The following is a 27726-nucleotide window of genomic DNA, read 5'->3' on the forward strand; positions in this document are numbered from 1 at the left end:
AAACCGGAGCGCCCGGAGGAAACCCACGCAACCACAGGGAGAATGCACAAACTCCCACAGACACAGGCCCAAATCCATGTATCTGCACAGTTAGCAGTGATAGTCACTGAGCTGTTGTGGTGCCCATCTGCTGGTCCAGGATTAAGCACACACAACGACACGAAGTACTAGGCCACTCCCGGAACCTCCAAGAGCAGCCCACGCACGACCCACCGTGTACATGCCCCTCGTTTGACAACAAGGTGGACCGACCCTGTGGAATAAAAAGACAATACGTTAACATATAAAACTACATTTCCGGTGTCGTCCCGAGGCTCTGACCCTATTTAATGCCCTCTACTATAACCCTCCATCCTTGCTTCGCTCATGTGTCTGTCTAAGTAAACCTTAAACTAGTCCAACGTGCCTGCCTCCACCACCCTACTCGGTAGCGTGTTCCACACCCCCATGACCCTCTGCGTGAAAAACCTTCCTCTCATATCCAAATTATACTTCTCCCCCCTCACCCTTAGATCGTGACCTCTCGTAATTGTCCCCAATCTAGGGGACAAGCTGTGATAAGCTGTGTTTTTTTTCTGAGTGTTGTGAATCTTTGGTACTCTGTTCCTGGGAGAATGGTGAACATAAGAACATAAGAAATAGGAGCAGGAGTAGGCCATCTAGCCCTTCGAGCCTGCCCCGCCATTCAGTAAGATCATGGCTGATCTGTCGTGGCTCAGTTCCACATTCCCGCCCTCTCCCCATAACCCTTAATCCCCTCGCTTATCAAAAACCCATCAACCCGCATCTTAAAAATATTTAGCGAGGCAGCCTCCACCACCTCAACGGGCAGAGAATTCCAGAGATTCACCACCCTTTGAGTGAAGAAGTTCCTCCTCAACTCCATTCTAAACCGCCCCCCCTTTATCTTGAGGCTGTGCCCCCTAGTCCTACTGTCCTTTCTGAGCGGGAAGAGTCTCTCCACCTCTATCCTATCCATCCCATTCATCGTCTTATACGTCTCAATGAGATCTCCCCTCATTCTTCTAAACTCTAACGAGTACAAGCCTAGTTTATTCAGCCTCTCCTCATAGCTCAAAGGCTCATAGCTCTGAAGGCAGAGGTAAACAGATTCTTGACTAACTAGGAAGTTGAAGGTTATTAAATAGGCAGCAAAATATGTTGTTGAGGCCCCATCCAATCAAACATGATCTTACTGATGGTTGAACAGGCTCAAAGAGCGACATGGTTTACTCCTGCTCCTAAATCATATGTTCGTATTGCTGATTGCTTTGAGAAGGTGGTAGTGAGCTACTCACTACTGCAGGTTGTGTGGTGAAGATTCTCCCTCAATGCTGTTAGGTAGGAAATTCCAGGAATTTTACCCAGACATGATGAACCATCAAGTTAGGATGGTATGTGAGGGAAATTTGGAAATGCTGCTGTTCCCATGCAACCTTTATCCTTCCAGGTGGAAAAAAATGGAGTTGGCAAAACCTTTGCATGTTGCTGTAATGAATCTTGTAACTAATACAGGCTGCTGTCACGTTGCGATGGTGGTGAAGAAGTGAATGTTCAAGGTGCTGGATGTGTTGCTCATGAAGTGAACTGCCAAATCCTAGGTGGTGTTGAACTTCTCAGATGTTTGTTGGAGCTGCACTTGTCCAAGCAAGTGGAGAATATTCCATTACACTCCTGACTTGTGTCTTGTAGATGGTGAACAACCTTTAGAGAGTCAGGAGATAAGACACATGCTCGAAAATATTCAGCCTCTAACCTGTTTTTGTACCACAGTAATTTATGTGGCAAATCCAGTTATGCTTCTAGTCAATGGCGAGCTCCAGGATGTTGATGGTGAGGGATTTGATTATTTGAATGTCACTGGGAGGTGATTAAACTCTTTCTTGTTGGAGATGGTTATTGCTTGGCACTTATGTAACACAAATGTTACTTGCCACTTATCAGCTCAAGTCTGAGTGTTGTCCTGGTTTCCTGAATGTTGCACAACTACTTTGTGGCTGATGAATTGTGGGTGAAACTACAAACTGCAATCACCAGCAAGCATCCCCACTTTTGACCTTATGATGGTGAGAAGATCATTGATGAAGCATCTGAAGATGGTTGGATAATGCTGCGAGGAACGTCTGTAACAATGCCTTGGAGCTGACATGATTGGCCTGCAATAATCAAAAACATTTTCCTTTCGGCTAGGTGTGACTGCACACAGTGGAGAGCTTTCCTTCCGCTAATTCCCACTGGCCATAATTTTGCTAAGGCTCGTTAATGCCACACTCATTAAAATGCTGCCTTGATGTTAAAAGGCAGCCATTCTTAGCTCACCTTTGAAAATCAGCTCCTTTCTCCATGTTTAGACTAAGGCTACAATGAAGCCTGGAGCTGAGTGCTCCTTGCAGAACCCAAACTAAACATTGGTGAACAAGGGCCAGATTTCCCTGCACCAACACAGGACTGAAACTGGATGTGGAAATCCCACTCTGGTTGGTGAGTAAGTGTTGCTTAATAGTGTTGTCACTGTCACCTTCCATCAATTTGCTGATGATTGAGAGTATACTGGTAGAATAGTATTTCGGCATATTGGATTTGTCCTGCTTTTTGTGCCGAGGTACTTTTCTGCGTTGTTGAGTTGGTACCATTATTGGTAACTGTTCTGCAGCACATGTCCTCAGTATTACAGCTCTTTGTTGATACTGCAGCAAAATGTGTTTGTGAGAACCATGGAAAAAAGAATGGATGGATTTAAGGCATGTCTGATATACCTTTCTCTATCCCTCTCTTTTACACATATGCCAAATAAACATCTGACACTTGAGGCTGGATTTTTAGATTAGAGGCAGAAATCAGGAGTTGAGAAATGTCCTGCCATCACAATCGTGCCTCCTCCCAGGAGTGCTGGCTGATTGGCCATTCCTGCATCCAACAGATGAAAATCCAAAGTCAGAGGCCTAACACAGCCCAATGCCAAGGTCACCAAATTAATGGCCTATCTTCATTCATGGAGACAATAGCCCAAATCTGAAGATCAATGTGAGTGTCTCCCCCTCCCCCCCTGCCCACACCTTCATTCCTCTTACCCCTCCCTTTAGTCCCCATATCCCCCTCACCCTGTCATACTTCTATATATTCCACAGCCCCTCAACGCACTCGTCCATATAATAACATGCGGAAATCTTTGAAAAGTTCATAAACCTTTCAAAATAAATAAACATTACCTTAAAAGTCACTTATAAACTATTATTGTCTTCAGAAGTTCATAAATCTGTCGAAATAAATAAACAGTACTTCAATGGTTACTTTAAAAAAACAATTACCCTCTCAGAAGCTCCTAAATCAATAAAATCTAAACAAGCTAATATTCCCTTGGATGGCTATGGAAACAATCCCTCCTTAGCAGAATCCATTAGCACTTTAAAAGGCTTTCAATTTGACATTTCTGTGAGCAACTGTGTAAATAAACCCTCTTGAGGAAAATGCAGTTGAACCTTTGAAGGCAGCCAAAAGCTCAGCCATTCATGAAAACTTTTAAACAGCCAATTAGATGACTGAGCTGAACCTCAAGGAAAAATTACAACAATGGGGACATTCCACATAATCAAATCTGGAATTGAAATTGAAACTTTTGGAAATTATGTGATAGCACTTAATCTATTAATAATTTCCTTTCATGTACATGGAGACTTTTCCACTTTCACAATGCTGCTCTTTCCCTTGACCACTTAGCAGTTGTCAGAAGTGGCAAAATGAAAACCACATCATTTAATGGTCACTTAACTTTTCAAATCAAAGCACTATTATCACTCACCATAGTAAAAAGAAATATAACTTACGCAACAGCATTTTGTAATATCATGTGAAGTAAAGAGCACTTTTTGTACTAATCTTTCATTCTGCTCCAGACGCCAAACCATGGTTCATTATGGTTCATGACACTTCTGTGCAAGTACGATTCTGTCGCCTATCAAAATCCTCCTCCTGGGCAGCAGAGTGGCACAGTGGTTAGCACCGCTGCTTCACAGCGCCATGGACCCGAGTTCGATTCCTAGCTTGGATCACTGACTGTGCGGTGTTTGTATGTTCTCCCCATGCCTGCATGGTTTCCTATGGGTGCTCTGGTTTCCTCCCACAGTGAGAAGTTTCACAACACCAGGTTAAAGACCAACAGGTTATTTGGTAGCACAAGCCACTAGCTTTTGGAACGCTGTTCCTTCATCAGGTAAGTAGGAGTTTTGTTCACAGACAGGGCATATAAAGACACAAACTCAGTTTACAAAATAGTGGTTGGAATGCGAGTCTTTGCAGGTAATCAAGTCTTAAAGGTACAGACATTGAGTGGAGAGAGGGTCAAGCACAGATTAAAGAGATGTGTATTGTCTCCAGCCAGGACAGTTAGTGAGATTTTGTAAGCCCAAGCAAGTCATGGAGATTAGACACAGTGTGACATGAACCCAAGATCCCCGTTGAGGTCGTATTCATGTGTGCGGAACTTGGCTATCAGTCTCTGCTCAGCGACTCTGCGTTGTCATGTGTTGTGAAGGCCACCTTGGAGAACATTTACCCGAAGATCAGAGGCCAAATGCCCGTGACCGCCGAAGTGTTCCCCAACAGGCAGAGAACACTCTTGCCTGGTGATTGTCAAGTGGTATTCATTCATCCATGGTCGTAGTGTCTTGAATACCAAAGAAATTGAATACTAGACCATTTGCTTATTTGCAAGTCAAATTGAGCACAATTTTAATTGGCATAAACATTTATAAGCAAAGCCAGTGTTTGTAAAAGTTGGTTGTGGAGCAGTACTTCCATGAGATCGATGTAGTCAAAAATACCTTTCTGGGTAAGCAATTAAGTTGTAACGACTGGCATATAATTGGGTATATAGAACAAAGAAAATTACAGCACAGGAACAGGCCTTTCAGCCCTCTGAGCCTGCCCGACTGAACTAAAACCCCTGACCCTTCTGGAGACCACATCCCTCCATTCCCCTCCTATTCATGTATTTGTCCAGATGCCCCTTAAAAGTCACTATCGTATCTGCAAATAGCAAAAAACAGATTTGGGATATTCATTCAGCTCTTCCAGTGAGGCAATTGGCAAAGCAGAATGAAATTTATAACTGTAATATTTCTTTTTTTCAACAATTCCCTCGTCAACTTCAGTTCCCATCACAGGGGTGAAATTAATCTCTGCCAGCTGCGTGAAATAAGTACGTAGCCTGAACTTCTTTCCACTGAAGTTCACGGAACAATAATTCAAACTCTTTTATTTTGGAGACGCGTTTCCTAGTCTCACCATCACTTTGACTTGATTTGAAATTAAAAATCTTGGCAATATTTTCCAAGTCAGTGGGAAATAAAAACCAGTGCAGGGTTTAGCAGGCCTGTTTTGCCTGTTTCACGTTGCTCGTGTAGAGCAGTTTCACCCCTCATCAAACTCAAATTGATAAATAGGGGATGGCCTTTCACCTGGAATTAGTTTATTTCATCTAAATATCAGAAAATAGATTCCCACAATAAACTCTCATTCAAAGCCAGCAAGAAAGAAATCCTGATGATGTAAATATTAGTAGAAGAAATAGTTACTTATTTTTTAAATTAATTTCAATGGAAAGTATTCAGATCCAAGGAAATTGGATTATTGCAGCTGTTAAATGCAGTAGAAGGTGTATGGCTAGATGAATAGACTGACCAGCTGTCTTAGATACCTGCCTTGTCTTTCCTTTAAAAATGAAAGTAGTGTTATACATCACTTGTGAGTAGCTGTACCCACCACTGTCCCACAATGCATCTTTTTTGCTTCTGACTTATTGAGTAATTAAGACTTATACTGTGGGTGTCTTGAATGTTATCTGAAGCTCTAAACCACGACAACAGCAGTCCTGTAGTTACAATGAAGGCATCTGAATCTATCACAGATCTTACTTGCTCACAATCTATCATCGTACCACTGTAATCATTCTATCTATTGCATCCTATTACAGTTTGTAACCCAGTGCCTCACCTCCTTCGCTGCAAAATGGGTTTTAGTTCCCTGTTTGCCTCTCAGGTCTCAGAGCCAATGACTGCATCCATCCATATCCAAAATGCATTTTAGTCATACCATTCCATATATCTTCTCTTTATCAAAATAATGCTCAGATCTATCTTTTCCTCAGGTTTTGCACTCTCTCTCCCTGCCCATCTCTCCCTCTGTCTTTCCCATTCGTAATCCTTTACTCACAGAAACATAAATAAGGATGTGCGCACACAGATTACCCTTTTTCTTCCTCGCTTTTAATTTCCTTGATAGATTCCATAGGTATGTACAATTTTCCCCATTTTCATCTGAATACAGTCAGGAAAACAAATTCAGAATGTTCATTGATGCACTTTCATCACATGCTTCAATATTTATGTAGAGAGGTAGGATAATTAGAACAATAAAGAACAGCCAGCACACTTAACTGAACCCCCACACCTTTGTTGATATGTGCATTTTACATCCAGACTAGTTTGCTGCATTTTCATGTTTGTCAAAAAAGAATTGAATGAGTGGCAGGGTGGCACAGTGATTCGCCCTGCTGCCTCACAGCTCCAGAGACCCAGGTTCACTTCTGGCCTTGGCTGACTGTGTGGAGTTTTCACATTGGCTGCATGGATTTTGTCCTGGTGCTCCAGTTTCCTCGCACTGTCCGAAGGTGGCAGATTGGCCATACTAAGTTGCACCTTAGTATCCCAAGATGTTAAATGGATTAGCCATGGTAAATGTGTTGGGTTACAGGGATAGGGCTGGGCAGACGGCCTGGATAAGATACTCTGTCAGAGAATCGGTGCAGACTCAATGGGCTGAATGGCCTCTTCTGCACAATAAGGATCCTATAATAACATTATTGCAAATATAGGGCCCAATTTTACCATCGTGTTGCACCCATTTTTGGGTGCGAAAAGTTGGTAAAGTCAGAGGCAAGGAGAGTAGTGTGATCTGCGCCTACCTCCATACCGATTCCCTCTTTACCAATGGCCACAATCGGGACCATACCTGAAATGGTCAAGGCAGCCATTTAAATGCATTTGCATGCATTTAATGGGCTGCACACCCTTACCGGCACTTCCTCTTTTACCTCCATGTTTGCCCGTCCAGAAACAAACATGCTCTACAAAAGTCTGATTCAGTAAGGAGGTAAGTGCCGAGCACCCGACGGCTCTCTGCTTGAGATTGGTGAGGGGTGGTGGGGGTGGGTCCGACGCCTCCCTGCTTGAGATTGGTGGGAAAGGGAGGTTTGCTGCCACTCTGCCTGTGATCAGTGAGGGGATAGAGGGGTCAGCTGCCACTCTGGCTGTGATCAGTGAGGGGATAGAGGGGTCAGCTGCCACTCTGCCTGAGATCGGTTGGAGGGGCCCCCGCGATCGGTCTGGGTGGCAGGGGGGTGGGGGGGTTAAGAGGGTCAGTAATGTTGTGGGAGTGGGGCAGTGTCTGTGGGGGCCGGGGGAGAATTATCCGTCCAGGGAGCGATGTGGCAGAGGAACCATATTCTATCTTTTTATTTCCTGCGCGTGCACAGTCAGAGGTGCGGATCGGAGCTGCGGGGTTTCAGGCATGTTAAGCCCCACCCACTGGCTTGTGCAGCGCAATTCGAATTGCTGATATCTTTTCAGCAGAGTGCGTATGGGGATGCCTCAGAATGGATCTAAAAGTCAGATCTGAAACACTCCCAGTTTCAAATCCACCCAGCACTTAGACTCAAAATGGTAAAATATTGTACACATCCACAATAAGCTTCTGATAAAAAATTCAGTTTTCTAAGGTAGTAGAAATAGTAGAAGTTAAGTGGAGTGAAAAGAGAGAGGGAGAAACAGAGCATGAAGCAAAGCTCAGTTGAAGAAAAAGGGTTTTGAGGCAACATCTGAAAACGTTCACAGAAAACATGTGACAATAATGTAGCTGTTGAATAACCACATGAGAAATAGTAACAGGCGAAATTCAAGTTGTAATGTCTATGGCACAATTACTCAAATGTATCAAAGGGGTACTGTATTCTACCTCTGTGCCTGTCACAGGAATTGGAGCAGGTGAGGGGCGGATGATGGGGAGGTCCGTTGACCTCAAGATGAGATTTTCCAGTTTCAGGTTGAGTGAGACTGTAAAGTCCTGCCCATTGCTTTGAACTATTTATGTCTTTAAAAAATCTGAATGCAAATAATTTTGATTAGAGAAGAATTAAAACATAACAAGTGCCTTCAACACAAAATGTCCCCAATATGTTATTTAACGAAGAGAAAGATGTATATAAAAGTTACATGTAGAGTGCACATTGGGAATGCTGTTATCCAATTCTGACTTGAGTATTTGTAGGTTGGGGTTACTTTTGATAGTAGATATAAAGATGATAAGACTAGACACAGAATCAAGTGATTTGAACTAAAGCAGTATATGTTGTTATTTCACTTCACTTTATTACAGAGAAATAGCATTTCTTGTAATGATCTATAATCCGCATAATGATTGGAATTTTACAGTCACTCATGCCAGTGAGATCTCCACTCCCGCTGATGGCACCTTCCAGTCCTGCTGGCGCACCTTCCAATCCTGCTGATGGCACCACCACCTTTTTCCCAGCGACAAGGGGTGTATTCAACAAGAAACCACATTGACAGCAGCGGATCTTGCTGCTGGCCAGTAGCCTTTGTGGCAGGTTGCACAGAAAACCCTGACTAATGTATTCAAATTGATATATGAAGCCTTTATTTATTACTCATTAACTCATTATAAACACCACTGTTGATCGAACAGTGACAGTCTGTTTTCAATGTTAAATGTGCCGCACCCTGCTATTTTGCAATGAGCATCGATGGCCTGTAAGTTTTGACAGTTAGTTGAAAAGGCTTACTGATTTTTTTTTTGCGTGCCATTTTTTTCCTCAGGTTTGTAAGAGGGAATTTCTGCACTTCTGCTCAATCCTCAAAGTAATTTTATATTGAAAAAAGGTAACTCTACAGTTTTACATAAAAACAATAAAATTGTGTATTAATGCTAACATTAGTCGGCATTTAATTCCCCCCCCCTCCTATTCCCTCCGCAGGTTTGGAGGTGGGGAATCCATATGATTTAGTGGTAGAGTGTGGGGTGGGGACCCTGCAACCTCCCTACCTCCCCCATTAATTCTGGGGCAGAAGGGTTAGCTTCTCACCTCAAAGCTAATGCAGCTCTTAAATGGGCAATTAAAACCCAATTAAGGCCTTATCATCACCTCCTTGTGCTGCTGCACCGGCCCGCCACACATGCACGCACGCACACACACACACACACACACACACAATCTGACTCCTAACATGAGGACTCACTAGGCAGGGGGACCGACAAACTCTTTTTGAGTATAATTGTGACTTACTGGGGAGGGTTGGGCCCTCTTCAAAGCTACTTAATCTCCAATCAAGGGACCTGACATCTGGAAAGCTGAGAGACACTCACTTGTGAACCCCATCCTGCCATCATTTACCTTCTTCCAGGGATCTAATTCTGGTCCTTGGTGAGAGCTAATGTGAATTACTGGCAGTAGCCACTGTTCCTGATAGCACAGCTGATGATGACAGAGAGCTGCCAACTTCTGATTGTCAGGCAGTTCTCGGGAGAAGGATTTCTACCTTTTGGGGAAAGTGCAGCAATTATATATACCCTGTAAGCAGGAGCCTGAGAGGGAGGGTTCCTGTTTCCAAGTAGGGACTTAATTTCCTCTGGATTCCTGGAGTTGGATCTGTTGTATTGGCCCTCCACCACCTTCAGTAAATACCAGTGATGTCTTTTTGCACTATTTGCTTTTGACGAAAATGAGTTTTGCGAGGGATGATGGTCCCACTTACTTCTGATTCTGTGTCCGTTCCATGTTTGTGCTGTGTTACATGTGCTTATTTATGTACATACGTGGAATACATGCAATATCTGCAGTATTCCCAGTCAGAATGTCACAAATTAAAATAATTACATTTTATACAAAAAATTATTTACTACTTTTTAAAAACTCTTACTAATTTACTTAGTTCCTCTGCAGAACCATAAATTAAAGCATTTTATATAAGCGTAAGAATGAAGAGCAGGAGTAGGCCATCCAGCCCCTGGTCCACCATTCAATATAAGAACATAAGAACATAAGAACATAAGAAATAGGAGCAGGAGTAGGCCATCTGGCCCTTCGAGCCTGCCCCGCCATTCAATAAGATCATGGCTGATCTGTCGTGGCTCAGTTCCACTTTCCCGCCCTCTCCCCATAACCCTTAATCCCCTCTCTTATCAAAAACCCATCAACCCGCTTCTTAAAAATATTTAGCGAGGCAGCCTCCACCACTTCAACGGGCAGAGAATTCCAGAGATTCACCACCCTTTGAGTGAAGAAGTTCCTCCTCAACTCCGTTCTGAACCGCCCCCCCTTTATCTTGAGGCTGTGCCCCCTAGTCCTACTGTCTTTTTTGAGCGGGAAGAGTCTTTCCACCTCTATCCTATCCATCCCATTCATCATCTTATACGTCTCAATGAGATCTCCCCTCATTCTTCTAAACTCTAACGAGTACAAGCCTAGTTTATTCAGCCTCTCCTCATAGCTCAACCCCCTCAACTCCGGTATCAGCCTAGTAAACCTCCTCTGCACTCCCTCCAGGGCCAAAATATCCTGATCTTGTCTTGGCCTCAACTCCACTTTCCTGCCCATTCTCTGTAATCCTTCAACCCATTACTAATTTAAAAACCTGTCTATCGCCTCAAATTAACTCAATGTCCCAGCATTCACTGCACTCTGAGATAGTGAATTCCATAAATTCACGACCCTTTGACAGAAGTAATTTCTCTTCACCTCTGTTTTAAATGTGCTATTCGTCGTTCTAAAACTATGACCTCTTGTTCAAGATTGCCCCACAAGAGGAAACACCCTTTCTATATCTATCCTGTCAATTCTTTTTAGCATGTTACATACCTCAATTAGATTTCCCCTCATTTGTCTAAATTCTAGAGAGTATTGGCTTAAACTGCTTAATCTCTTTTCAGAAGGTAAACCCCTCATCTCTGGAATCAATTCAATGAACTTCCTCTGAACTGCTCCAAATGCAACTACACCCCTCAAGTAAGGGGACCAAAACTGTGCACAATACTCCAGGTACAGTCTCACTAATGCCTTGTACAGTTGCAGCAACACTTCCACCTTTTATACTCGATACCTTTAACAATAAATGCCAAAATTCCATTTGTCTTCCTTATGACCTGCTATATCTGTTTACTAGTTTTCTGCAATCCTTCTCAAGGACACCCAGATCCCTCTGCACTGAAGCACAATGAAATTTCTCTCCACTTGATCCAGAGATCACTATTTTTGACCCCATTTAATGGTGTATTCAACAGTGTGGTTTTACCTTTTAAATAATTCTTGATTTATATAAATTAAAATGTACTATTTAATTTTAAATATTGACCCCATTTCCATCAGTATTAAAAGCAGATAAATTGTGCAGCTATTCTATGTTTGTATATTGAAGGACTGATTAAAAACCAACCAAGCATCTTGAGGGGAATTGCTTGATAGAGCGGACGCAGCACGGTTTCGTCAAGGGGAAGTCGTGTCTGACAAATTTATTGGAGTTCTATGGGGATGTGTCTAGGGCGGTGGATAGAGGAGAGCCGGTGGATGTGGTCTTTCTTGATTTTCAGAAGGCGTTTGACAAGGTACCTCACAAGAGGTTATTGCAGAAGGTAAGGGGGCATGGAGTTGGGGGTAGGGTGTTAGCGTGGATAGAGGATTGGTTGTCAAATAGGAGGCAGAGAGTGGGGGTTAATGGGTGCTATTCGGATTGGTGGTTGGTGACTAGTGGAGTGCCCCAGGGGTCGGTGCTGGGGCCTCAGCTATTTACTATTTATATAGATGATCTGGAGGAGGGAACCGAGTGTATGGTGTCAAAATTTGCTGATGACACCAAGATTGGTGGAACGGCAAATTGCGTGGAGGGTGTGGAGAGTCTGCAGAAGGATCTAGATAGGCTGGGCGAATGGGCCAGGAAATGGCAAATGGAATTTAATGTTGGCAAGTGCGAGGTGGTCCACTTTGGTAGGAATAATGGTAGGAAGGACTATTTCTTACGTGGCGAAAAACTGCAGCAGGCAACGGTGCAGAGGGACCTCGGGGTCCTTGTGCATGAGTCGCAAAAACCCAGCCTGCAGGTGCAGCAGGTGGTCAGGAAGGCTAATGGGATACTGGCCTTCATAGCGAGGGGGATTGAATATAAAAGTAGGGAGGTCTTGCTGCAGCTGTATAGGGCATTGGTGAGGCCGCAGCTGGAGTACTGTGTGCAGTTTTGGTTGCCGTACTTACGCAACGATATTTTGGCCTTGGAGGGAGTGCAGAGGAGGTTTACTAGGCTGATACCGGAGTTGAGGGGGTTGAGCTATGAGGAGAGGCTGAATAAACTAGGCTTGTACTCGTTAGAGTTTAGAAGAATGAGGGGAGATCTCATTGAGACGTATAAGATGATGAATGGGGTGGATAGGATAGAGGTGGAGAGACTCTTCCCGCTCAGAAAGGACAGTAGGACTAGGGGGCACAGCCTCAAGATAAAGGGGGGCGCGGTTTAGAACGGAGTTGAGGAGGAACTTCTTCACTCAAAGGGTGGTGAATCTCTGGAATTCTCTGCCCGTTGAGGTGGTGGAGGCTGCCTCGCTAAATATTTTTAAGACGCGGGTTGATGGGTTTTTGATAAGCGAGGGGATTAAGGATTATGGGGAGAGGGCAGGAATGTGGAACTGAGCCACGACAGATCAGCCATGATCTTATTGAATGGCGGGGCAGGCTCGAAGGGCTAGATGGCCTACTCCTGTTCCTATTTCTTATGTTCTTAAATGCACACAAAAAAATTGACTGTGAAATAAGGCCTGTCATCATAATCAAAAACTTATAAGTAAATCACTGGCATAGGGTTGTAATGAGCTATGAACATGCTTTTTCTTTTTCTTCATAGCTGATTATTCTGCTGATCTTCAGACTCCATTTTAACAATCAATATCTTTTAAAAACCCACTTGATATTTTCTTAATGAAGCATTAAGCTAATGAATCAGTTTTATAACTGATTGGTTTTACGCAGGATCTAATTTGTAACAATCAAAATGGCTTTCAAATATCATTTCACTGTGGCTGGAACTCAACACTGTTGTATTTGAGAACCTCTTGATGGACATAATGCAAGATTTGTATATATTTGAAATAATTTTATGAATCAAAACTCTGACATGTGTGATATGTCATCCATGAATCAATTTGAGTTTCCAGACACCAAGGAATGAAGAAATGTTTCACAGAAAGAAAGGCTTACATTTATATAGTGCCTTTCATAACCATCAAACTCCCCAAAGTGCTTTTGAAGTACCTTGAATACGCAGGTACAGCAAGTAATTAAAAAGGCTAATGGGATTCTGTCCTTTATTATAACACAATTTGAATATAAAAGTAAAGATGTTATACTTAAGTTACATCTCAAACCTTAAATGCAGTTTTGGTCTCCTTATTTAAGGAAGGCTGTAAATGTGTTGGAGGATTTTCAAAGGAGGTTCACTGGACTGATACCTGGAATGATCGAGTTATCTTATGAGGAAAGGTTAGGCAGACTGGGCTTCTTTCTGCTGGAGTTTAGAAAACTGAGGGGTGACTTGATTGAAGTATATAGAGTCATGAACGCTCTTGACAAGGTAGACATGGAAAGGATATTTCTTGGCGTGGTCAATCCGGAATGAAGGGGCACTGTTTTAAAATTAGAGATTGCCCCTTTAGGACAGAGATGAGGAGATTTTATTTTCTCTGAGGGTTGTGTGACTTTGGAACTGTCTGCTCAGAAAGCAGTGGAGGCGGGGTCATTGGATATTTTCAGGGAGGAGGTGGATAGATTCTTGTTAGGCAAGAGAATCAGAGGCTATTGGGGTAGATGGGAATGTAGAATTCAAAACGCAAACAGATCAGTCATGATCTTAATGGCGCAGCAGACTTGAGGGGCTAAATGGACTACTTCTGCTCCTATTTCATATGCTTGTATGTAACCAAAGAAGTACTTTTGAAGTGCAATCACTGTTGTAATATAGGAAACACGTTAGCTAGATTACACACAGTGAACTTCCTCAAACAGCAGTAACCATATAGATAATCTGTTTTTTTGTGATGTTGATTGAAGGATAAATATTGGCTGGGGTATGGCAGAATACCTCGCTTCTCTTTGAAATAAAATCTGGGAATCTGTTATGTCCATCTGAGAGGACAGATGAGCCCTTGGTTTAATATCTCATCCAAAAGGCAGCACCTCTGACGATGCATCATTCAGTAAGAAGTCTGACAACACCAGATTTAAGTCCAACCGATTTATTTGATAATAAGCTCACAAGCTTTCGGGGTTTCTCCCTTCGTCAGGTGAATGGCGCAGCAGGCTTGTCAGACTTCTTACTGTGTTTACCCCAGTCCAACGCCAGCGTCTCCACATCGATGCATCTTTCCTGCAGCATTTGTTCTTCTGAAACCCTGGAGTGGAATGAACCCACCACCTCTGACTCAGAAACAAGAATGCTAACAACTATGCCATAGCAAACACTTAAATATCAGTGATACTCCACTAATGATGCATTGCAATTTTTCTTCAAGTCTAAACTAGTTGATGCAAAAACTAACTAAAGATGGTTCCTTCATTGCAATGTAATGTTACGTCCTTGCTATTACAGAATAATGTTCCTCCAGAATCTTTGCATAGAAGTTTTTGGATCACCTTTGTCTCAATGGCTTCTTCTGAGGTCACAGTTTAATCTCAACCAAACTGCTCACATCTTCTGTTCAACACATGTCATTACCCAATACAACAGTTCATTTGGAAATGGCAGGCAACATAATTTTGGTAATAAAATTGGAAGTGTAGATTTAGGATGCTGACATTTATGTTTTAATAAAGGGCTGATTAACTGCCAGAATTTAAAACATCCTGCTACATTCAATTCTGGCAAAATTGTGATTCGCAATTGGAAATGTATACTTCAGAAACCATTCCTTAGAGTTTAACGAGAAGAATCTCATTTGAAAATAGGGTCAAATACACTTTGGTGTCGTTGGTTTTATTATGAAGGTAGCTGGAGGAACAGCTGCAAAAGGTCACATCGGATCTGCTACAGCAAAAGGCAAAACAAAACATAGAGGACCACAGATGGATGGATAAATGCCCTGATGTTTGTCTGCAAGTTAGCCAGTTCTTGTCTCCCCTAACCCCAACCCACCCCAAAGTTAAGCCAAAGCTAGCTAATTAATGAATGGAATTTTCTTGTCTTTTGTGTGTTGGATATTATAATTCCTGATCCTCAAATCACAAAATAGATTGACAGATGGAAAAAGTTAGTTTTTCCTCCTCCTGTTTGGCTTGAAACAAGCCTGTAACTAAAAACAAAATTTGAAATAAACTTTGCTTAATGTTGTACCATATTTTGTGATTGATACTCGCTTGGGTTTTTGTGAGTTATTTGAGTTTGTTAATTGTAAATAGGAATCCACCAAATCCAGCTGCTTCACAGTATGTGAAATGTTTAGTACCTCTAATATAACAACATCTTGGATGAATCTGACCAAATAATATGCTTACAAGTGTATTGCTGATGTATTTATAAGATAGAGTCAAAAACAGAGATTAATACCTAAAACTGGCGTAATGATAAATAGATGTCATGGCATATAAAATATTCCATGACATTATCTTAAAGAAAAACCAGAGAGTTCTCACTGATGCTCTGCTAATTATCGCTCAGCTGACATTATAAAAAGAATTATTTGGTGATTATCAGATTGCTGTTTGTAGGAGCTTGCTGAGTGAAAATTGGTTTTTGTGTTTTTGATATTACAGCAGTGATTATCTTTTTTAAACTTATTTACAGTTTTTTAAAAGAAAAGATATTTTTAGCAATTAACAAATGTACAAGTTTCAGAAGACATTTAGTAGTCAAAAGGGTTAATTTGTTGTTTCATGTCATTGATTTATGTCAGTGCCAAAAGACTTGCTTTGGCTGTTTTTTTTATTGCAGTTCATTGCTTTTGCCTTACTGATCAATATATTGCAAAGTGATATCACAAGGAACAAAACAGCATGGAAGATCCATTTTCTGTGTCAAAGGGCATCATTTCCAGCCCTTCCCACCAATGGGATCTATTAGTCCTGTCAAAGGCGACACTCCCATGGCAGGTTCCCCAGTTGCATCTGCCATGGGAAAAACCCACCATGGGGGAGTGGTGGTGTACTCATCCATCCTCTGCCTTGCCTATTGTGTTGTTCCATTCCTACCTGTTAGAACATAGTAGAAATTTTGCAATGCCCTCTCTCTATGTCTATATGTCACCCCCAGCATGCACTGTTTCCATTCTTATCTCCCTTTTATTACTTACCTACATGCTTTCTTTCTGCAAAATTATTTGTGAGCATGCAGCCAGCCTTACTACATTTAACATTTGTCTTTACATCTCTGCCAGCACTTCAACCGTACAAACCTGCCTTACTGTTTGACTACCTGACAAGCCAAGATGAACCAGGCCTCCATCTAAACATTGTTAAAATCAATATTATTCTTTTTCATAGCCAGTAAAACAAAGCATCTTATCCTACAATTCAACTCCTGTTTCCTTTCTCCTGAGTCAGTCAATCCAGCAGTACATATCCTCAGTAGCCTGCTCAATGCCAAGCTGAGCTTCAGATTTAAATTTAGTCTATTGCATCCACTTGTCATAGCCCAAAAATATAAAAGGCCCCCACCACTCCGTCACATTCCTATCACTCTGAATCTGCCCCCATACCTGAGTCAAAACAGACTCGATTCTCTACACTGCTTTCTCCATCCACAAACTTCCACCTGGACACAATTTTACCATTTTCATTCTTTCCTGTTATAAATACTGTTCGACTATCAGCTCCAAATCACCTTCTCCCAATAGTTGCTTGATGTTTGAACCCTCCTATCCATCAGTTGCCCTAGGCCATTTTGCTATGTTAAGCGTGCTGTATAAATCTAACTTTCTCTTGTAGAAATGCTTTCTAAAGGGCTGAACATTGACACTCTGAAGATTGTTAGCATTTTCTTCCCTCCGTGGATTGCCACCTACTAATTCCACAAATGGCTGCCCAGAAATTTCTGCAAGATGAACCAAACAACCAAAGTCAATTTTAAAGTAGAAGATTTTCCCTCCCTTTTACTGTTGCACCTTATGATGTGAAGCCATTATTTACATTAAGATTTCAAATCAATGTTTGGTACCATAAAGCATACGTTGAACTGTGATATCAATCTTTTCTTGTCACAATCCTATCCCACATCTGCTTTTGGACTTGTGCTAAAGGTAGCAGGGCTGCTTAATACTCTGAGCTTGGGTCTATGCAATAAATTGGCTTTCACAGCAGTCAGTTGCCAATTATGTAGATTTTGCTCTTGTGTATAGTTTTTCCCTTGTACCTTACTCCTCCCTCCCCTAAGGGGAGATAAAGAATAAATTCTATCCTTAATGCATTTGTTCAATACCTCAGGCAAACAGATTAAACATAACCTTATCAGACAGAACACATTAATGGGCTTCTCCAAATCCTCCTGCAGTCACAGATTAAACTGCCGCTCTAGAAGTATTAGCACTTTCCAGCATCCTTTCTCCATTGGATTTCTGGTCTGATCTATTATGGCAAGTCCTGTTAGATATGAGGAAGGGAAAAATGAGGAACCGTCAGTTGCAATCTGATAGAGGATTGGTTTCGAGAGGTGATCTCTGTTCCTATATTGATCCATGGCCCCAGTGCTTGTCACCTTGTTGTGATGGGCACTGTCCAACCTTGGAGTTACTTTAAACTTGATACATAGGATTGATCTCCTGGTGTATACACAAAGAGGTAGACACATTACAGATAAAGACATGGGTGGGGGTTGTGGGGAGATCAAAGTCTGACTCATTTTTCATCATCATGAGGATCTTGATTATTTAATTTGTTACTTTCATCTTTTTATACATCAGATAAACTCTACTTTAAAGATTTTTGCAATCAAAAATGATTTGAGGGGAGGAAAGCCATTTATTAGGTATCCGAATCTATGACTGTCATACAATGTCATTTTAAAATGTGCTTCAAAGTAATGGATAATTATCATACAGTAGTGGGAACTTCGAAGAAAGCTCTTTAGCTGGTGAATGTAGTTTATATTTACTTTTGTATCTATAGTCACAGTACATTGGCTACCAAAATTTCGTATAATACCTGTGCAGGCCTTTATGTGCCTTTTTGTCATATACCCATGCAAATAATTGCAAAATTCCATGTGGCTATACATTAGGAATTATTCAACTTGCCATAGAGAACACAAACTATTTTTAATGCATGCTATTTCTGTATAAAACAGCACACACCAGAGGAGCGCAAGTTAGTTAGGAAAATATGATTTCTAATGAAAGAAGCAAGGTTTGCATACATAAAGAATTTAATTTGAAGGAACTGTCCCACATATGTTAATTTATTATTGAAATATTTTCAGCCTCATCAGCAAAAGTCTGCAAAAATTAATTTCCCGGAGATATTTTTTCTTGGAGAAATAATGAGTATGGAATACTCGATATGTAAATTGTGAGGTTTTTTTTCAGTAACAGAAGGTGCATATCACTTCTTTCTTCGCAGTCGTGCTACCTTTGAGATATTAATGCTGCCACGGTACAGATGCACCTTTTTGTTATTTGATGCTCCACCACATTAAGTACAGAAAAAAATACATTGCAATAAGGTAGAATTTATGACAACACAGTAATTGGTTAACCCATTGTGCACTAAATATCTTTTACAGATTTCAAAACATTCACAACTTGTATTATCCAACACTTGCATAATTTTTCCAGAGATTTTTTAATATTCACGATTCAAATTAAAAATGGACAGGTCTCCAAAAATACATCTTCATTCCAAATGTTCTGAGGATGAATATAAATGTTACAGTTTTGTATTAATAATGCTACCGCAGCTGTCAGGGCTTTTGTTGATTTTAGTAATCACAATTTGGAAACTTGTGAACACAAAAAAAACACTGCAGATGCTGGAAATCTGAAAAAAAAACAGAAAGTGTTGGAAATGCTCAGCAGGTCAGGCTGATGAAAAGTCATGGTGTATTCCTTAAAAACAACATTTAATCAAAGCTTTTCATTTTGTTCACATCAAGACGATCATAAGAATACCAATGTCAGGGGAAAGAACAACTCTTCTGTATGAGAAGAGGGTGTTGACTGGCTGACAAGTAAATTCTAATTAGTAGAACACACCAATTAATGGTGACTCACAGTTAACTGCCAAGCATTGTTCAAAAATTTAAACCACATAGCCTGATACTGATTGGTCAATGCACTGCCCTGAAGAATGACCCAGCAAATGGCTATCACTTATTCAACTGAAACAGGCACAATGTGCATACATTTTTTCTGTCTGCAAAGAATAGGGCTCTTTGTATTAATATATGAAGCTCCCAGCACATGCAAATGCACTACATTGCAAGCCTGATTTATAATGTCAGTATAATTCATTTAGTGAAGAGTTGTTGTTTCCCCTGACATTGGTATTCTTGCAATTGTTGTGATGAGTGCAAGATGAAAATCTTCGACCAAATGTCTCTTTTCAGCAATACTCAAATTCTGTACTACCAAACCACTAAGGATAATCAATCTGAAACATGAATTCTGGTTCTCTGTCCACAGATGCTTCCTGCCCTGATGAGCATTTTTATGATTTTCTGTTTTTACTATGGATTCTCATTACTTTTTTTTAGATGTAATCTTTGAGAAACAAAGACTGTTCTTCAGCAAGTAACTGCCTAAATGGCATTATTAATCCTTGCCCTAAAACATTTTATAATATTCCCCCTCCCATTCTGTTCTCCTGAGCATCACCAGAGTATGCCTTCAGCTGTCAAGGCTGCAAACTCTGGAATTTCATCCCAATAACATTTCTGTCTCTGTCTTTTCTTCTTCTACTCTTTAAAACGTACCTCTTTGACGAAGATTTTTTGTTATCTACCAGAATATCTCCTAAATGACTTGGTGTCAAACTTTGTTTGATAACGCTCCTCTGAAACATTTTGCTATTTCAAAGATGTTTTATAAACACAGGTAATTTCAAATATGCAATGCAACAAATGCAATTTGCATCAAAATGCAGCATCTATTCACTTGCCTTAATTTTATCACAATTGAAATAATATTTTGTTATGTATACTTCTTTTGCGATAAATACTGGCCTGCCAAACATTTTTCATAAAAACAATCCTTGTAGTAATTTGAAGGTAGGAATTATTTCTGGGAATGCTATTGCATAAACACTTAAGGTAGTCTTGCCAAATTCCTTTCTGCTAGTTTATTGGAGGCAGTAGCCTCTAAATGAGTTAATGCCTCGAATAAAATAACAATAAGAGGAATTTGGTACAAGCATATTCAGTATCTGTGCAACACTTACAGTCGTGGCTACCCTCTGATGTTTGTTTTTGATGCATGCATGCCCTTTTTATCATTGGCAATCAATGTTTTTATCGGCTTTGTTAATGAGAAAAATCCTCCACTGTTTTGCTAGTTAGAGAGCAAAGCCAGGTGTTTCCCCACAAGGGCAAATGAAAAACTGAAAGGCAAATTTTCTCAAGCTGTTCCTGTGTATTTATTCAGTGCATCAGCTGATGGGTTACGTTGATAAAGGTCTTGGAGAAAAGTCATCTGCCTATTCTGTCAGTCAGGGAACATTTGTAGAACGAATATATGAATTCAGAAATGTGGAAGTTTAACCTAGTTGAGTCAATGTTAAAATTTGTTTGAGTAGTTTAAATGATTCAGAAGTAATCTTTTATTCTGATACCTAGCACATTTTACACAAAATTGAAAAGTAGTAGAACAGCAATGTATATAAGGCATGTAACAAAAAAAATCCGAAAACTCAGGCATAATTTTTTGGAAATATTGGTCAACGTACCTTAGAAGGTCTGAACAAAAGGTTAGTCAAAGTAGAGTGCCCTGAAGGAGGTGGACCAGAGTATGGAGATTGGTAGGTTCACTTAGGGAAAATTGCAGCAGTTGAATCCGGAGGTACGAAAGTCACGGATGTAAGTTACAGGGGACAATCTTACCTCCTCACCCATTGATCAATGGGCAAGGCAAGCCAGTAAGATCAGAAGAGAGCAGAAAAATTGGATTTGCACCCGATTCCTTGCCTCTTGTGATCTTACCAGCACTGGACATCCAGCAAGATCAGCCTCACAACCAAAGAAATTCAATGTTAAGTAGAATTTAAATATTACAAGTGAGCCAGGGAAGCAATTGCCTGGTCTCACTTGCCTAAGCGGCCCCACTGGTGAACTCCTCGTTGGTGAGGATCACTTATGGTCCCCATCAATGGGGGCCTATCGCAATGGTCTCACCAGTGGGACTGAAGGCCATTGAGGCCTCCCAGGAGGTTGGGGGCAGAGGAGTTGCCACTTGGAAACTGCTCACTTGGCACCCTGACACCCTGGAACTGCCAGTGTGGCACATTGGCATTGCCTACTAGGCACTGTGCAATGCCAAGGGGGCGTGTCCCAGGGTGGGGCCTATGGGGAGAGTGGGGCCTGAAGGGGCAGGGTTTAAGGGGGGGGCAGCAGGGGGATTTTGCGTGATGCAAATGGCGATCAACCGGAGCAGAGAGGGGCGATCATCCATCCTATGTTCAGGGTGAGGGGTGGGGCGATTGGCTGGCCCATGCGCACGCGAGGTGAGGCGATCAGCCGGCCTGGTTGTGGGGGGTGGGGGTGATTGATGGACGATTGGCTGTGGAAACTGGCAATACCTGGTGGGTGGCAATGACAGATCGTGCACGTGCAATGGCGCCCTCTTCTATAAGCTGTTGGCTTTTGGTAAGCTTAGGCCCTGCCCCTCTCCTTGCTGGCAGGAAATAGATCTTGCTTAATTTTTCCTCGACTGTAGTAAGATTGATCTTTAACTTGCCCAAAAAATCGGTGCTATTCTCTTTTCACACTCTTATGGTGCTTAGAATTTTTTTTGGTATGATAGCCCCCCCACCATGGCAGATGGACTGGGCATATTGAGCGGATTTCACCTCACGGAAATTAAGTTGCTGTGGAATTAAAATTGAGATAACTGACTTACTGCTGTTCCACTGCCATTTTTCCCAGAGCGGTTGGGAGCTTCATTAGTCTGTGCAAATTGGAATCTTGTGTGTAGATATGAGCTCAATGTAATTTAAGTAACCACTGGGCAAAGCATGCATAAGGGATTTATAAAGGGAAATGTTAAATTAATTTTGTAGAAATAAGAAGAATAAATAATGGGAGTTATAGTCAAACTACTTTTCCCCTTTCCCATGACCTTCATTGCATTATAAGGTCAGAAGAGTGGATGTTTGCTGATTCAGATACTGAAGCAGCCCACATGCAGCAAGATCTGGACAACATTCAGGCTTAGGCTGATGTGTGGTGCAAGTGTTACTTGACACTTACGTGCCAGGCTATCACCATCTCCAACAAGAGAGAATCCAGTCATCTTCCCTTGACATTCAGTGGCATTACCATCATTGAATCCCCCACTGTCAACATCCCAGGGGATACTATTAACCAGAAACTGAATTGGACCAGCCATATAAGATACTGTGGCCACTAGAGCAAGTCAGAAGCTTGGAATTCTGTGACAAATAACTCATCTCCTGATTCCACAAAGCTTGTCCACCATCTACAGTCTAAAGTCATGTAATTTCAGCTTGCCTTCGACACATTGCGCAGACTGTTGCGATTGGGCACCACAACATGAGATTGATCGTTGCAACATAAACACAAAACTGCTATTTCTCCTCAGGATGTGGAAATGCCAGCGTTGGTTTGGGGTAAACACAGTAAAAAGTCTCTCAACACCAGGTTAAAGTCCAACAGGTTTATTTGGTAGGAAAAGCCACCAGTTTTCGGAGCAGCGCTGGCAACAAGTGGTGTTAGCAGAACACTTAAAGTGGGAACCAAAGGCTTCGGCAAACTTCACAGCACTCCCTGTAGACTTCTTCAACTTTAAATAGCAATACAAACCTTTCAACATTTCTAATTCAGCAAAAGCTAGTAGAAATCAATCAGTATCCAGCCTGCAAGGAATTAATGATTCCTTTAAATAATACAGATGAGGAGTTCTTCCCATCACTGAACGCTGTGTATTAAAGAAAGTTAGTTGGAATGGTGAAGTTGACAGTGATACTGCTGGAGTTATGTTAGTGCTACACTAATCTCCCTACTCTGCATATCTCCAGCAAATGATGTTAGAGCCTTTGTCAACAATCTACTCAAAATGCCCTCCAAGAGAGCTGATACCAGAAATTTGTGCACTTGGTGCAGATGCACTTTTAGATCTGAAACTGCACCCAAAAAGCCAAAAATACAGATGCAACACAAACAGATTTTGCTGTATTCACATCAGATTTCGAAATAATACACACGTGAAAAATGCAGGCATTTGCCTTTCAGAATTGGTATTGTAAAGCATTCATTCAAAAATTCTTCCATCACTTAATTTGAACTCCCATATAATCAATGAGCATCCCAGCTTGACTTACTATTTCACTCTGCTACATAGAATTCTTTTGTATAAGTTTAAGATTGTTCTTAACTCAAAGTTTTAAGATCATAATTTTTTTTCATATTATTTCACTTGATAAACTGCATCCTTGTGTGAACATTCACATGTATGCATCGAATGTCCTTGTATTGTGGTTATAAGTCAAGTACCTTGAATCAAGGTTTTGGATTATATTGGGAAGATATTCATCAGTGCTTGTGGCTTAAAGTTAATGATTTATAGGTTAAAGGCAAACAGTGAAGTGTCCAGAAAATGCATGTATTGTGCACATTAACAACAATAACAAACCTATTAAAGCAAAAGTTTACAATAAATTCACTATTCAAGTTGCTCGCTATTCCTTTGATTTGAAGCACCTGTGGTATTTGTGAAATTTTTATGACCTTGGCAAACAATCTTGTGATTATTTCTGTTTCTTTGTTGAGAGGCATGAAAAACAACAATGAATGCAGCCTCTCAACAAAGAATGCACAGTTACTGAAATGCTCAAATCCTGTGGCAACGAGGGAAAGTCCACCTTTTCTAATAGTGACATTTGAAGATAAGTTGTCTTCATGTGTAAGGTACACATTTTCCTTGGTGGCTTTTGCCAGTCTTAACTAGTGGGTGGGATTTTCCAGCTGCGTTCACCCCAAAACTAGAAAACCCTGCCCAAGGTCAACGGATCTTTACATGATCCACTGGGCCATGGGGAAAAACTTCCCCTATGGTTTTTCTTGGGATGTCACTTCTCAATCTGCTTCAGGATGCTTGTTTGCCAATTCCATCAAGAAGCAACCTGAAAATGCCTACATACTGAATTGTTCCATCCTCCTGAATGACTCTGTGGATTTAGAGACTAACTCTGAGAACAAGAACGTCAGTTTAAAAGAAAACAATTTGCCGCTCAGGACTTTTAAAAATAATCCACTGAATAAATCTCTCCAGTGCAGAAAAAGAGGTTTGGTTGCTGCCATTAGCTGAAATTTGATCAAGGAACACTGATATTGAAACTGTGCTGAAATCTTGTACTGCTTTTCTGACAGAAGCCCATTGTGTCTGGAGCTCATTTTAGGATTAATGTTGGATGAAATGCTAATTCACTCTAATTCATCAAACAGTTAAAGTCTGGAATAATTTGTCTTTTCGGTATTATTTGTATCATAAATGTTAATATCAGGAATGTTGCAACTACATGATTGGATCCTGTCCAATGTTACTACACCTCCAAGGAAGCAAGCACCATATTAAAGAGTATTTAAAAATATCAAACTTAATAATGCAAGCCACATAAAGTGGCTCACATTTCTCAGCATTATCCTTTTGTAAGTAAAATACTTTTACTTTTATTGTATCTTGTTAGAGCTGAATGATAATGGATGAATTGCCACTTGTATAATAAATAAGAAATAGATAAAGGGGTGGCTGTTCAAACCTGCTCCATCATTCACCAAGATAATGGGCGGAATTTTCCATTTTTTCTTCTAAGTGTTGAACCAGGCGAGAAAAGCAGTGTGCACATGCCAGCTACACAGCTGGCTTTTCTCGTCTTGTTGTCCAGCACGTCAAAGAAAAAATTCTGGAGGCACGTTCCACACCATCACACTGGCAGGGTGAGGTCTGAAAGAGCTGGCAATGTCAGGTTTCCAGAGAGTGGAGTGTCACTTTTAAAGGGGCAGTTAAATAACAGAGACTTTCCCCAGCATGGACACAGAGAGACACATACAGGGACCCACTCCTTTATAAAGTTAAAGTTTAAAGTTATTTATTAACGTCACAAGTAGGTTTATACTAACACTGAAAAGAAGTTTTTGTGAAAATCCCCTATTCGCCACACTCCAGCACCTGTTCAGGTACACTGAGGGAGAATTTAGGATGACCAGTGTACCTAACCAGCACATCTTTTGGACTGTGGGAGGAAACTGAAGCATTCGGAAGAAACCCACATGGACACAAGGAGAACACAGTGGCCCAAGCTGGGAATCAAATTGTGCATGGGACATGGAGAGCTCCCTCATGTGCACATGGGGAAAGTCTATTCTTCAGAACAGTGCACAGTACTCTGAATGTGGTCTCATCAAGGCCCTATATAATTGTACTAAGACTTTTTTTACTCTTACATTCCTTTCTGATTAAGCAAACATACCATTTATCAACTTAATTGCAAGTTGCATCTTGCACATTAACTTTCTGAACAAGGGCACCCAGGTGTCTCTACATATGAGCATTTTCCATTTGAAAAAACCTCTTCTTCTGTTTTCCTACTAAAATGAATAAGTTTACACCAGTCCATTTTATATTCTAATTTAAATACTTTATATGCCACATTCTTGCATACTAACTCAACATATTCATATGCCTTTGCTGTCGCTTGTGTCCTCGCTGTGTCTAACATTATCCTTTTAACCGATGAAAGAATGTAGTCTTTCTGTGGAAAACTCAAATTGACACATGGAAGGACCAATCCTCATTCCTTCTTGGTGTCCAATGTGCATTATATCATGAGCAGTCAAGGATGAGGGGCCACAGAAACAAGGCAAAATGTTAAAGATTTAGAACAGTGATCAGGAGAAACTTTACACAGAGTTGAAAGAATGTGGAATTCAATTCCAGGGTTAGTGACTGAGGCCAACTATGTCAACATTCAAGATTAGATTGGATAAGCCTTGCTGCTCCATCATGCTCCAGTTCGTATGACTATGTGAATTGGAGATAAATTTTAAGAAAACTCCCTCCAAATAATTATGTTTTCATAAGACACTTGACCACTAGCCACTGCCTGTGCCCCAGACAACATAGATTCAGTTCAGCATTTCATACTGCTCATGACCTCAGCCATGTACCATACTGTTAAACAATTCTCATCATCCCAAATTCCAGATGTTAACAAATCCCTTCTTCAAAGGCAGTTATCTGCTAGTTCATAAGTTTGTAAGATATAGGAGCAGAATTAAGCCATTCAACCCATTGGGTCCACTCCGCCATTCGAGCATGGCTGGTACGCTCCTCATCCCCATTTTCCTGCCTTCTCCCTGTAATCTTTCAATGCAATACCAATGAAAAATCTGCCTAATCCCTCCTTAAATTTACTCGCAGTCCCAGCATCCACCACACTTTGGGGTAGCGAATTCCACAGATTCACAACCCTTTGGGAGAAGTTGTTTCTCCTCAATTCTGTTTTAAATTTGCTACCCCTTATTCTAGGACTTCTCGTCCTAGAATGTCCCACCAGCGGAAGCATCCGCTCCACATCTACTCTATCTATACCTTTATCTACACAGGGTCAACAGCCTATTTCTTATGATGTCTCTCACGTACTGCTTCCTTACTGACAGAGAATCCACCATATTCTGATGGCAGTGGAACAAGCTCAGGAACACAACTTGGCCAATTACCCCTCCAAGCCCAATCGACCATTCAGTTAGACCATGGTAGATCATTACTTCAACTCTATATATTCACCTCTGTTCCAGATCCTTTGCTATTCTTGCCAAATAGAAATCTGTCATTTGAGAAATTTCAATAGGTCAGCAACTACAGTCTTTTGCAGGAGAAAACTTCAGAATTTCATTATCTTTGCAGCGGGAATAAGTCACTTTTTGATTTCACTACAGGTCAAGCTCAATTATTAAAGTTGTACTCCCTTTTCTTGATACCCCCAGTAAATGAAATAGCTTTTCAAAATCTATCGAGTCCTTTTAAACACCTTAATTAGATCACCACCCATCTTTCAAAACTTTAGAGAAAACAAGCCAAGTTTATGCAACCTGCCTTCATAACTTAATCCTTTTGTCTAATCTATTGGAAACAGTAAAATTATTTTTATGTCAGCATCTATCCATCTGTGTAAGACAATGGACCTGCAGCAAATTCATTGGAGATGGGATAGCATCAAGTGGCGCACGTCTGCTGACAGCTGAAGAGACCAATCCACGAGTAACCGGTTTTGCGTATGAGGTACTTGTCAGGTACCATTGTGGGTTGTTCTTTTTGGTATTGCCATTGGTAGAGATAGATTTTAAGGATTGCTGTATGGGAGGAAGGTGAGGTAGAGAGAAGGAACGGTTTAGGAGGGAATTCCAGAGATTAGGGTTCAGGCAACTGAAGGCACAGCCATCAGTGGTAGAACAATTAAAATCA

General features: G+C 41.1%; 1 protein-coding gene across 6 annotated transcripts in view; it reads left to right on the forward strand.

The window, feature by feature from the left end:
- The window catches only part of LOC145347693 (ERI1 exoribonuclease 3-like), a 360320-nt gene that overhangs the window by 253057 nt on the left and 79537 nt on the right, over positions 1–27726 (forward strand). The window lies entirely within an intron of this gene.

The sequence above is a fragment of the Carcharhinus amblyrhynchos genome, chromosome 9 (genome assembly GCF_965287045.1).
Source record: "Carcharhinus amblyrhynchos chromosome 9, sCarAmb.v2.hapA, whole genome shotgun sequence".
In the NCBI taxonomy this organism is placed as follows: domain Eukaryota; kingdom Metazoa; phylum Chordata; class Chondrichthyes; order Carcharhiniformes; family Carcharhinidae; genus Carcharhinus; species Carcharhinus amblyrhynchos.